General features: G+C 39.8%; 1 long non-coding RNA gene across 1 annotated transcript in view; it reads left to right on the top strand.

The window, feature by feature from the left end:
- The first annotated feature begins 10,472 nt into the window (after positions 1-10,472).
- Positions 10,473-14,293, top strand: part of LOC109319176 — a 13,316-nt gene continuing 9,495 nt past the window's right edge. Inside the window, exon 1 of the long non-coding RNA XR_002103396.1 lies at positions 10,473-11,009. This is a non-coding gene — a long non-coding RNA (uncharacterized LOC109319176). The remainder of the gene's footprint in view (positions 11,010-14,293) is intronic.

Genomic DNA, 14,293 nt, shown 5'->3' on the forward strand with positions numbered 1-14,293 from the left:
TCACATTACAGTGCTATTTTTGTGTTTAGAAAAATAAGTAACAACATGATTGTTTCACACTAAGCATAGTCCCAGTGGAAATTAAAATTGCATGCATTTTCTCATTGCTCTTTATTTAACAACTACGAGAGTTTTAATATTTGAAAACCAACAAGACAATTGTCTGGGAATGCAGAATTCCTTTGGGTAACTTTCTGATTTTACTTCTGTTTTACGTGAACTTCAGATGAACAATTTTTTTTCAGTAGCACACCAATCAGTAGGATGCATCAGGCAAGAGAATGATGGTTAACAGGGTTTTCAGTTCTTGCTTTTCATTTGATATATACCAACACCACCAACAAAAAGCCAGGGAGATTTTTGTGAAATGAAATGTGTCAATAGGCTTCAGTAGAATAACAAAGAAACAACACACATTTCAACATCTAAGGGAACTTTCCATAAGGTACTTTCACAGGTAAATCTAAAAATCCACATATTTGTTACCTAAAAAGCAGTATCCTTTCTAGCACTTCCTAGGGTTCCCATACATCTGGGTTTTCTTGGATCTGTCCTCTTTTTGGGTCCTCTGATCTCTGTCTGGGTGTTTTTTTTAAATATGAAATGTCCAGGATTTTTCTCTGCTGAGCATTGATATTTCTCCCAGCACTTTTTGGCTTGCCCTAGGTAGATGTTGCTTGGGGTTGGGGGGAGTGGGGAGAGAGTGATTGGGGGCAGGGGGTGCATGTGGTTGTGCACACACACACACACACACATATGGCTGGTATGGAACCAGGCAGGGTGGTGGGTGCAGTTCCAGCAGCTGGATGCAGGTAAGTCTATGGGGAGCAGGAATTGGAGGGCCAGGGCTTGGGAACTGTCTGGGAGTTTGGGGAAGCATGTGAGTCTGTGTGTGTGTGTATCAGGTATGTGGAGGGGATGGATGCCTGCTGGCACTGGGGGAAGCTGTCCAGATTCTGGGGCTGCAGAAGGGCTGGGAGAGGAGGTGTCTGCCCCCCCAGCAGGGGAAGTGGGGGGCCCTTCAGTGGACAGGGTGGAGCTGCATGGCTGGGCTGATGGCATTGCAGCTGGTGTCCTTGCTCACAGGGGTGGGCCAGGAGATGCTTCATGGCTGTGGGGAGCAAGGGGCTGTGAGTCGGGAGTGTGGAGCACTGGCAGTGCCAGGGGGCTGTGGATCAGGAGTGAGGGGCACCAGCATGGCTCCGGGGGTGGGGTACTGTGTGTTGGGAGTGAGGGGCAGCAGCAGAGCTGGGGGGTGAGGCTGTGGCTTGGGAGTGAGGGACAACGGCATGGGCAAGGGCAGGGCACCAGCATATCACTGCCCCTCCCACCATTATGTACCCCCTTCTCTGATAGGTGTTCTCTTTTTCGAAACTGGAAATATGATAACCCTAACTACTTCCTGTACAATGATCTGTGATGAATACTATTAGAGACATGGGACTGGAAAACACATAGGTTTTTGGCACTGATGTCCTCTGCCTGCAACAAATGACATCAGTAAGCCTAGATTAGGACCTAAGACTGACCAAAGAATTGCAAGAATTTGTAGAAAGCACTTGCATAAACTGTTTTGAAAGCAACTGAAAATTGGTAGGAATGAGGACTGGAAAAGGTACGTGGCTTTCATTATACCAGGATGTTGGCAGGACAGGGGATTTCTCTATTGCTATTACTGTTTTTCTGTGGAGTAAGACAAAGGTTAAACTTCAGCATTTTTACAATGATGTCTGCAGTTGGCCCCCCCACTTTTGCCTACGTGTAGTGCTGCCATTATACTGGCCCAAATTACACCCATGTTTGCCAGCATTCTTGTTTCTTGGGGGACAGCAAACATGTTTTGTGGGTCTGGGTTTTTGGCAACTACAAAAATGGATTACTTAGCAGTGATAATTCTCATTGTTTTGGATCCAGTTCAGATCAGTATAAAAGTCATTACCTGTTTGGTGGTTTTTATAAAATGGAGGTGCCTCAGTTCACCCACTAATGAGTTGTTCATGTCACTAAAATACCATTGCAATGAATTTTTTTGGCAAATTGACAGTGTTTTTAGTAGGACTGACTGACTAGATAAGTGTGGTTCCATTAAAACATTTTTATCCCAGCCACTGTAACCTGTCCAGTTCAAGCTTATTGGCAAGGCAATATAGGTAAATCAAATTATATCTGTTCTGTAGGTTAAAAAGAGGAATTATTTCAAGGTAATTCCCATGCATGTCAGAAATGCTAAAAATGTGTTATCCAATAGAATACCTGCAGTGAACTTTTCCCTTGCCATCTGATCATCACAAGATTCAATAAACCACCACATTAGAACAACCCCCCCCGTCATGGAGGGTTGACTGTCTTCATCAAACTTGGGGACAGAAAGAGCCCTTGCATTCAAGTTTAGGACTCTCCTTTAAGATATTTCAGTAGTAGAAACCTAGATCATTATTTTTAGTAGTAGAAACCTAGATCATTACAGAGCTTTGTAACCACATGTTGTGCGTTAGTTTAAACATGCCAAAACCCAAGTTTCCTCTGCAATCATAGTAATCATCCACAGAAGTATAATTATTTTTATTTGTTCCACACAATCTTATTTTTTTTCCTGAGAATGCCAATCATACAGGACATCCTTAAATGTGTTCAATCCAGAAAGGAATTCCAAATTCTTGCCATGTTAAGATTTGGTTGCTTCCAAAATTTATTTCTGTGAGAACCAAAGCTAACCCTAGGCAGGTAGGGGGCCCAGAGCAAATCAGCCTATGTGGGCCACCCGTAACACTGTGCGGGGCTGTGATACCCCCACAAAGGGGAGGGCTCTCTGTGCTGCTTCTACCTCCTGCTCTAGGTGGGCCCTGTGGGAGGAGCCATAGCTGCTCCTCCCAGCTCCGCAGGGCCCCTCCAAGCATGGAGTCTGGGGTGGTTGCCCCAATTCATCATACCCTAGGGACAGCTCTGGTGGGAAGTTTCGTTTTCAAAGACAGTGAGGAGTTACCCTTTTCTTCCTCTGTCCCACTTCTCTCTAGGCCTATACACACCTAGGGAAAGAGAAAAATAGCTGATTCCATTCTTAAAGGGACTTCAAGTGTATGCAGGTACAAAGCCTAGAGGGCAAGGAAAGTCTTAAGAAAACTTTAAATAACTCAGTAATAATAATGTACACCAGAAGACTCCATGAGTATCAACAGCGCAGTCCATTTGTGGGCTGGTGGATATGAGGGTTGCTGCAAGGGTTGATCCATCAGGAATATTTCACAGAACTCAAATATTTTCTTCATCTTCCATATCCAACCTGCTCCTTCCCCCACCAAGATCAGAGGCAAAAGCTTGATAAGCATATTTTATGATTCATACTTACTCTTCTTGTGTAGTTTCCACAGAAGGAATTTTACATCCAACAACAAAAATAAAATCCTAAATTAAGATCTGGGGTGCAGAACCAAAATGTACTACTGACAGCAGTTCCACTAGAGATTTAACCCCATTAGACCTCACCTGCATTTTCTAACAAAGGAATGCTACAGGAAATGTATCAGGTTTGCTATTTTTTTTAAAGACCCTTTCCAACATAAGCCTTTTGATGTCCCCAGGGGTTTTTACAAAGCTCCTTATAATGCTAATTGCAGAGGTAAAGAAGAAGGAAATTTACATCTGTTTCTCACTAGATGACCTGATAAGAAGAGCCCTGATGAGAAAAATGCACTCCAGGACACAGAGATATCCATTGTCTTCCTCCAGGCTCTCTGATCAACACAGAGAATTTACCTAACCTTGGAACAAAGAATTCAGCACCTCAGGCTGATCACAGATAATGGTGCAGAAAGCGTCTGTATGCCAAAGGACAGGAGGCTGAAGATTTTGTCAGTTCTTTATCAAATCTCTTCAGTGAGAATGGTAATACAGAGGTCACCACCAAAGCTACCAGAGATGCATGTTTCATGCACAAAGAGGGGCGCTTGGACCTGTTACTATTAACTGGCAAAATGTCACGCTGTCTACTCAACCAATTCATACAGCCAAGCTAAATAAAACTATTTATCTCCATTGTTGGTTGATGCCTAGTAACTTCACATAGATAGATCTAGCTCAGAACTAGAGAGCAGGCCTTTGTTCTTACTCATTGAAAAGGGGCTGATCTTTTGCCCAGATTTGCCTATGCATTTTTCCCTAGCAAACGTCTTCAGCTTAAAATCAAACATCCCAGGCATTTTGAATGTTAGCTACCACAGACATGGTTGACACCAACAAACTAGAGTTTAATTAATCCCCTTTATTAAGGTGAGAGCTCTGAGTACTACAGATTTTTGTCATGGGCCCTAACATGGAAATTCTAAGACCTAAGCAAGTTTTCATGTAAACTTCTTGGAATTTATTAAGGAAATAGAGGGTGCACCTACATGTGCGTTAATGCACTTTTCCTAATCAGCATTAAATGTAGTATGTCCAATATGAGGAACTAAATAAATGTGCATTAGGCTGCCATAATGCTCAGTACCAAAAGCGTATGCTTTTAAATGACACTTAATGCAGAGTAGCCTATTTTACTGCACATTAGTGTAACTCCATGTTTTTATGTGACTAATATGCAGTAAAATAGGTTACTGCACATTAAAGCGCTCATACAGACAGTCCCAGAATGAAGCCTTTCAAGAGGCTTGAAATAAATTATATCTCCCTTCATAAAGGGACATTCTTGGTAGTCCTAACCTCGGTTAAAATCATCTTTGAAAAATGTACCTTCTTTTCAAAAACCCAAAATTGTACCATTCTTAATAATAAATGCACAGTAAAACGCAGGGCAAGGTGACACCTTAAAGACTACTTCAGACTAAAGGCAGGGCAGAGCACCTTATAGGCCAGTCATTCTCAACCTTTTTTGTACCAGGACCCTTTTGTAAACATCCATGGCCAGTCTTGACCCAGTGGCCCTCACTCTTGACCCACTGCCCCCTGCCTCCAACCCCCATCCCCCAGGGTGTGGGTCCCTTGGGATGGGGGTGTGGCAAGCAACCCCTCACAAGCTGGAACTCCCCAGCCTTCAAGGGAAAAGACACAGTTTCCCACATTTTTCTTCTTTAAAGGAGAATCCATTTTTAAAATTTGCAGATCAATTTTTTAAGTTTGTTCACAACCCTTTCATACATTCTGGAGACCCACTTTTAGGTCATGACCATAGGTTGAGAAATGCTAACTCAGAGGAATAAGAAAGCTCTAAATTAGTCTATAAGTTGCCACTCTGCCCTGCCTTTTGCCTGGCTTCGGATTAACTTGGCCAACTACCTCTCTCTGGGCACATCTACATAAGACACTTACTGCACAGCTGACTGATTAGCTGAGCAGTAAATGTCATGCATCTACACATGTGCCCCATTAGGCTGGAGTAAACTAATTTACTCTGCAGCAGGATCATACTTCTAAATACAAGTATTATCCTGCAACTAGTAAAAAACTCCACAGCAGCACATGTGTAGATGCTGGAGGGGCTGACTGGGGCAAAAGGGTGCTTCAGTGTAGCAGCTGCCTGCTGGCTAGCCCCACCCTCAAGCTCCCTTGTGCCCCAGCTAGCCCCTCTGCAGCATGTTGAGCGGGGGGGAGGGTGAGGAGCAGTCCTGGGCTGGCAAGCTGTCCTGCAGGGCCCCCTGCCAGCCAGGGCTGCTCCACCCCAGTTCCACATGCTGTGCAAAAAAAAACCTTTGGAGCTTATTGCTCTGGATTTAATTGTTCCTGGGTGCAGTTCAAATGGCGCACCTGGGAGGAAATAACTCTGGAGCAATAAGATCCACAGTTTATTCATGTACTGTAATTGCACATGTAGACACCCTCGATATGGTAAAGGGGTATAATGCTACGATCCTTCTGTCTGAACTGAAGTTTCAGAGACAGAAAACCAGCGTTTTGTGTCAGCTCTCAGTGGTTTCCTCCATTTCAGTGTGCACAACTCTCGCCATAAATCTTTTCACTAAGATTGGTAGGTTGTTGTTACTCAGTCTGCAGGCCTATTGAAGACTATTATGCAGACCTTCTTAATTATTCCTGTAATATCACATCTTTCATTGTCACACTCCAGTTGCCCATGTACCTCATTTTATTGACACACTTATCATTATTTCCCTGACTCTAGTACAGCATTTTTTTCCCCTTCACTTTCACTACCAGCAGCAATAACTGTCCTAGGAACAACCAGACAATCACCTTGTACTTTGAGGAAAGACGGTAGAAACAGCTGGTCTGCAAGTGGCATCTTTCATTTCTTTTACTCTCCTCAGCAGTTCAAAGAGGTTGATCAACTTCATTCCACATTCCCTTTTGGAGCTTTTATAAAACCCCGGCCTGTCCCTTTCTTGCCCCTTTAAACAGCCTTCTCTAGTGCTCTAAAAATGGAATGTATAGTTGATATCCCTTTCAGGAAATACATTCGAAATACATCATGAATATTGTCATGATGATGTATTAATGCAATGCATCATCAGAAAGCTGTCAAAGTAAAGATTTATTACTTGAAAGTATGTTATGGTATAGGAAGGCATCAGGGACTGAACTACTGAATGTTTGTTTATTTTTCAAATTAAGGCTTTTACAGTAAGCCTTAAAATCTTTTACCTTGATGAAGTAGTAAAGGTGGAGAAGCCACAGAAATGAACACTTGATTTAAAAACATTAGAAGGGTTCAGGAGGCATCAAAAGTGTGAATAGTGTATTTTTTCCTCTATAGTAGTTTCTATAAGAGCTTGGAAGGTTAGACTGTCATACAACATTAACCTAGGGCTTAAACGGCGTATTCAAGTTCATTTTAACCAACTCAAATTCAGTTTTAGTTTTTTTAAACAAATGTATCTAACCTTAAAACCCATTAGGTGTGCTAACAAAACCAGTTTTCTTAGAAAAGAGCATTGACATGGCTACTATGTCTTGCTTTGCAACTGTGAGGCCTAATCAAGTCAGTAGGAACTTCATTCACTTCATTGGTCTTTGGATCAAGCCTCTGCCCTATGTCCCACAGTAAAACCATGAAACTTGGCAAATCTGTGTTGCTGTAACTTAAACCTATCTGCATACAAGGAAAAACTTTTTTTTGTTGCCAGAAATGCTCAGTGTAATTACAATCAGTCCTGTTTCTCTTGTGCTCAATTCATCCATATGTCTGGATATATGAAAATGTTAACTGGTAAAGAGTCCCACAGCATACAGCTGTAAGTATGTGCCAAGGGTCTGTTAATCTGAAGCATTCAGGCTTTTTATTCAGACAAAATGAAAAGTTTGCATACTGCTTACTGCAGAATACGCTATTTGCTCTCTTAATATTTTGAATCACTGCACTGTAAGAAAAATGCACAAAGACAGTGCCACTTACAGTACGAATAAGGCTGCCCAGTAACACAGATCTGCCTGAAACTCAGCTTCCTCATTTTGCTTCTATCCAGGAACATTTCCAAAAGAGCAGCTTCTCCTGCATTATTTTATTTCCATTGAGTTGATTGGTATCACTTTTATATTATCATCCCACATTACATTACATTAAATGAAGTATTGTTAAAAATGACTATTTGTCATCAACAAACTTAACCAAGGTGGTTTCATATGTTAGCATGAGTGTTATAATTCGTACAGGCTAATGTATTTTCAGATGAGTGCTATATTTCTTACATGGGACAGCTTTACAATGGGACTATTCGTTATATAATTTTAAAAATTAAGCAAATGCCTAAGCATTTGCAGGATCTGGGACTAACTTATTAGGAAAAAATACTAAAAAGTTAAGAGTGGAACAAGGTAAACTGGTACAGTGTGTGCCATACAAAAAAAAGTTTTCATAAATCACACTGTCAGGAAAACAGTGGAACAACATATTTCTGCTAGCTTTGCAAATAGGAAAGTTTTGCTGGGGTCCTTCAAACTCTCTCTTTTTCTCCCATATGATATTAAAATTGCCCAATTTAGAGAGCAAATGGGAATGCGCAGGCAGCATTCACTCCTTCAGTTTTTAGAACCTTAATAGAAATGAATTAAAAAGGCAAGGCATGTTACATCCTGAAAAAAGAATGGTGAGGTCTTTTCCATACAGTAGGCTCTAGCTGGTTGAAAATGTTTTTATGAGCAAAGGACCATCAAAGTGAATCTCTCTAATGCTCCCAACCAAGGCAATCAGTAGTGATGTCACAGAACTTTTGTCATCAAGTTGACTTGAATGCTACCTACAGTGAGAAAGGTTGTCAGTTGCACAGTTTGTAGCTTGAAAACTTTGCCTTTCTAGACCAGTGCAGAGTTTCAGCTGACAGGGATGCATTCGCTTGTTTTCTTCTAATTAATTTTCTTTTTTTGTAACAGTTCTGGGATGGAATACTTCTTAAACATACCCTGTAATCTACCTGGAAAAACTCTTTCCCTCCTTTCTTCAGAGGAATTTGATTATATATGGTGACCCAAATGCTATGACTTCACTATCCTCTCAAGATTATTTTAAGGTACTTCCGAAAGTGGGCAGATGAAGCTGCATGTCCCAGGTCTTCAATACATGCATGTAAATTGGATAGTGACATCACTGGCTCCAACAGGTTGTGCAAATATATTGGTTACCATTAAAAATTCAATATGGTCCGTGGATACCACACAACTCTACCTGAAATACTGAAGTTATTTTCTTTTCCAACTACACAGGAAGAAGGTGGCAATTTTCTTCTCTTGTTCCACCTTGTCAGTAGGTGTGAGACCCTTGTCAGACTATCCTGACACCTACATACTGGTTAAAGTGTATGGGGAGAATGGGCTTTCTTAGGCACAAGAAACTAAGGTCTACAACAGATTAGCCCTACAGAAACAACATAACTACAGCTAGCTGTGCAGGGAAGAGCTTGGGCTGAGATTTATACCTTATTGTCATTAGCTCTTTTTTAATAAAGCAAAACTTTAAGGAGAGTTGATTGGGTTTTTTTTAACTCCATATAGATCAAGCTGCTGAAAAATAAGTTGGGCTGAATTTAAAGGCTTATTTGGTAGATTGCCTCATGTGATATGAATTAAGTAGAAGTTCACCAGGTTCTCAAACTTAGGTCTTCATGTGATCTTTCATTTGGATATACTGAGTGGATATGGCTTTACGTGCATTTGTGCTGGTTTAAATTTACTATACAATAAGTGGATATAGGCTGGCATCTACATGTGCAGGCACTAAAGTACATTAACGCTGTGTGTGGACTGACTTGGGACTGAAGTTAGTCCCAAGTCAGTCCACACACACAGTGTTACTGCACAGTAAGGCATCTAACTAACTGGGAGTAAATTAGATACCTGCACCATGCAGGTATCAATTTTACACTCAGGTCAGCATAAGCTGCCATATTTACTGTGCAGTACAGGCATGCACATGTAGATGCATGCCTGTACTGTGCAGTAATTGTGGTTACTGTGAAATAAAATGTGCACATGTAGACATGCCCAAACTGTACCAGTGATGTCATTTGAATGGGACCTGTTCAGGCCTTTAAGCAGTGACTGCCACTGCACAGGTGATCATAAACACAGTGTTAGTTCAGTCATTTCAGAGGAGATAAAATGTCTTGGAAGATGTTGGTCTTCTCAAAACACTGAAAAATTTCCACCTCCAATTAATTCCAATGAAATATTTTTATGGGATACCATGGAACTGTGTCCACTTGCAATGATGCATACGCACACTTCATTCTACCTGAAGAAATAATTTGTTTACCAGGTTCCAAAAAGCCAAACTGTTTTGATTTTTTTTTTTTGTGGGTTTTTTTCTTTTTTCTGTTTTTTCCTTTATAATTTATAAGAATTTATCTTAGGTTTTTCTACAGATTTAGAAAGGAAAAAAAATTTCTTCTGTGTGACTTCTAAATTACATGCATGACCAGAGATAAATATGTTTTTTATTTATAACTGTGGACAAATGCCAAGCAAAGCCTTTTCATATGATGCACTGCTGTTGCTGTTGCAAAGTACTTAAAACAAACAGTTCCAGTCAAGTTTGGCCCCTAGACTTTTCATGCAAAATAGCTAAGACCCTTTTTTTCCCTTTTGAACATCTTCAAAGGTTATGATCACAATGAGCGTAGGTGGTGCCCAGTGTCTTCCTGTGGAGCTCAGAGGATCTGAAAACCACATTCAAACATGGAAAATTTCACTTCCAACAGACTTCAGATGAGTTTTTTTCCCCTAGGCTTTTTTTCTTCTGGTTGATGACAGTCAGAGGAAGGTCAGGGGGTTGGGGTTGTAAGGAATTTGAGTGCTGTTATGACATCACGATGAATGGACTCTGATGATATTATTGAATAGGAATACTTGCAGATCTAATATAAAAAATTTGTGATTGTCAGAGTCTAAAAGTAAAAACATGATTATAAATTGAGGGTAGGATCAGCTTATGTCAACTTTAAATGATTTAAAAGTCTAGTGTCTGGAGCTGCATATTACCAGTCTGTAAAACTCTTCAGAGAAGACTTATGTAGCTACATGAGTGTGTCCTTCACTCTGTGTATATTTATTGTAAAGTCTGACCTTTTGTCTCATTGATAGGAGACTGTTTTTCAGAGCAGATGTGAAACAAAGCCTTCTATTTTAAGCGTGAAAATAGGGAGTTTTGTGGTCTAAAAAGTAAGAGACATTTGCTTGGGTCTTTTAGAAACTCCCTGCTAACCCTGTTTTTATACAGTAAATGGCTTCAGGTAATGAAAGGTGTAATGCAACCTACAACACCTTTATCACCCAATGGACTGTGCTGTGCCAGGCTTGGAAAAACTGTATCTGTGTGGATGTGACTAGAGTTTGTAAATGATCCAAATATCCAACCTAAGGGAAGGAACAGAAGAATGTCTCCTCTGTTACCTGGAGCCTCACATCATTATGCATGACCCTAACTCATTATCCCCTGATATCTGCAATATACTATGACCTTTGATGACACTGCAAGATGGCACACAAAGGAGAAGCCTTCCTTGTAATTTCAGCTCCTGGATGCCAAATGTGGCAGTGCTTTTTTCACAATCTGGATTAAAATTGAAATACCTGTAAGTAGCATTGTTTAGATATTTGGATTAGTTTCTTGTTCTGCTAACATTGCATCTGTTTCTCTACCACTTAGGACTCAAGTGTAGGCTGGAAGTAACTAATTTACCATGTAAGAAGATAGGTCCCTGTTAACACAGTCAAGGGCAAAACCATTAAGCCATTAGGGCTTGTATTTCCTCGTTTTATAACTTTCAGATACAAAGAACTGACCAAGGCCTGCTAGATGTGTGTCTAACCTTTTGGGATTAAATTTCTTGCCAGCTCATTGTTGGTTCAGTATGGATTGAGCTGTTTCTTTCTACTTGTGTACACTGATCTTTGGTCATGTGCTATTCCAACCCTTTATTACTAATTCTACAGCCTGGATTCATCCAAGTAGTTCTACTGGGACTGATTGTGGGCTAGATTACATCAAAATTTCAGCCAACTCTCTCAGATGATTCATTCTCCTCATTCAGTTGCATACTTCACCATCAAAGTTGCTGTATTTTTTCTCAGATCTGTTGATAAATATGTTGTGTATTACTTGCCTCCTGAATAGAGCTGTGTAAGACCCAACTAGAAGCATTAATTGAAAGTTAATTTGCAATTATGCTTCAGATCTATCAGATAATCAGTTTTGAATCCACTTAAAAGACACTAATTTTGAATAGTGCTAAAATCGAATTTCCAACAGTACTAAAGCACCTTACAGAAGTGTAAGCGTATTACATCACCATGCTTAGCTTCATCAACCAAACTTCCTTGACACAATCTATTTTGCATAAAAGCAGTTGATCGGAATCAATTTTGCTACTATTCTTTTATTCTTTCTTTATTTAATCCTATATCTGCTTTTCCTTTTTTATTTTATTTATGTATTTTTCTAATGCATGCAAATCAAGATTTATTAAGGGGTTGCTCCATGTGAGCCAAGGATCAGAATGTATCCTGGTATGTTCTAAGAAGTATATGGATTGAAAAGGTAGCTGTTTCATATTATATACTTCAATGACTTCCTAGGGCGGGGGTAGTATATACAGTAAAGAAAGACCCAGCACAAGAATAACCTGGTATATATACCAGCAGAAGGACAAGTAGCATAACTGGGGAATGTGAGGGGCAGACAATCGGGTCAGCAGCTGCAGGTGCTACTTTTGTGGAGAGGCACAAAAATAGCTGCAACTGGAGTGGCAACTGATTGTGTCACTGCAATCAGCACTGCAGCAGCTGGCGTTGCCTTGGGTATCACATGGCTGCCCTGAGCATGCAGCTGCACTGTTATGCCTCTGAGAATGGCATCAAGTAGTTTGTTTAACTCAAAATAAAATGTTTGGTGTAAGCCTACCCTGAACTGAATGTTGTTCTTTATGTAAATAAAAGTGAAAAGATATGGCCAAGTAATTTTTCAGGTTTGGTGCAGTCCCAAATTAGTATGAAAAATTCAGAATTGGCTGGCAGTCCTTAATTCACTGTCTATTGTGCCATGTTTTATTGGTCATAAAATTCAAACTCATAACATTGCTACATTACAACAGTATTTTTATTGTTAACATCTATTTTTATTTCTGGTTTATTCTTCAATAAAGACTGCTTTTGAATTATGTAATTATGTATGTCACAACTACAGAGGAAGCGAAAAGAAGCTATAACTTCTCCTTTGCCAGGGTTGACTGGGCACGTTTACCTATGCATTTAAGCATGACTAAATTTAATGCACATTAAGCTAAATAAGTGATTTTTTGGGTGTCTACACATGCAGGGACTTGGCACTAAAACTAATGGACTTGGCACTAAAGTTAGTGCCAAGTCCATGTGCCCCTAGTGGCTGGGCACATGGTAATGCACTTTAACTAATCACACCTAAATTTGATAACTGCATTTGCAGGTATCAAGTTTAGGTACAGTTAGCCTAATTTCACCATTTTTGATGTGCTTTAAGGGTGCAGATTCCTGCTTGTAATGTGCATTAAATTAGGTTGATTCGTATTAACGCGTCTTGTGCAGATGTGTCCGCTGTGTGGTTTTGCTAAGAGGTTAGACCAGTGATTCTCAAACAGGATTTTGTGAGATCCTTTGAAGGGTGCCACTGGAAGTGTTATGAGATAAGCAAATAATCACAGGCTCAGGCTTTATATGGGAGAAGATTAGCAGATAAAGGCAAATACAGGCTCTCTCTGCCTGTCTGTTCCCCTGCTTTCACTGTCTGACCCATCTGCAAGGAGATAAGCCCTGTAATTAATGAAATATTATTTTAAGATGAATTGCCACCCAATTCACAGAAGTTATGAAAAGGTGCCTTGAGTTGGCTGAGGGGTGCGTTGAGTCTGAAAAAGTTGAGAACCACTGGATTAGACAATGGATTTGGATTGAATGGTTTGGATAGGGATGATTGTACCTCAGACATGGGGTTGGAGTAGATGACCTTTGAAGGGCCCTTCCAACCCTACTTTTCTATTTTTTCTATGATTTCTAAATGAAAAATAACCAAAAAGGTGATGTAATCAATAATAGCCAAATGATGCAGGAAAATTCCTTGTATAAATAAGGAAGGAATATGAATCACTAAAAAATGGTGAACTTAAAAGAAATCCAAATGTGGATTTGCTGTTTAAAATAGACCACTCTTCATCAGTCTTATCTTATGAAGGGTGGCAGCAAAGAATGACTGTTGATTTAAAAAAAAATTTTCCATGAAGATATGTACAGGATTTCAGTAAGTTTGAAAAATCTGAATTGTTCTATTATTAGGGTCACTTGGGGCAAAAAATGGTCTGAGATAGAATTACTCATTTCTTCCAAAAAAAATCAAAACACATTAAATCATTCTAACTTATAAACTACTTATCTGATATGCTTGGAAATTCTCAAATCAATTTCACATGTAAGAACCAAATCCTGTAATTTTAAGTTTCTTTATTTAACCAAGACTCTGAACCCTTCCTGCAAGTAAAAAAACTTGGCCCAATTTTATGTATGAAATGTTACTGGCATGCTCATAGATTCCTGCTTTCCACAAAAGGTATTGTGCAAATAAGCTATATAATAATTTATGCTTGGAGAAATTGTGTATATAGTATTCACTCTTTGGCGTTTATAATTAACACTTTGCTATTTCCTCTGTCCTGTTTTCTCTTTTAAAACTCTTTTTTTTCCATATCTACCATTTTCTTAGTTAAAATTCTGGCTTCAGTGAAATCAAGGGAGATTTCATCATTGATTGCAATATGGTCAGGGTTTCACCATTTGAATCCTTGTTCCTAATTCTGAATAATACGGTTCAATAAGTCCACTCTCCCCCCCC

The sequence above is a fragment of the Crocodylus porosus genome, unplaced genomic scaffold (assembly GCF_001723895.1).
Source record: "Crocodylus porosus isolate Cpor-Errol unplaced genomic scaffold, CroPor_comp1, whole genome shotgun sequence".
Taxonomy (NCBI): Eukaryota; Metazoa; Chordata; order Crocodylia; family Crocodylidae; genus Crocodylus; species Crocodylus porosus.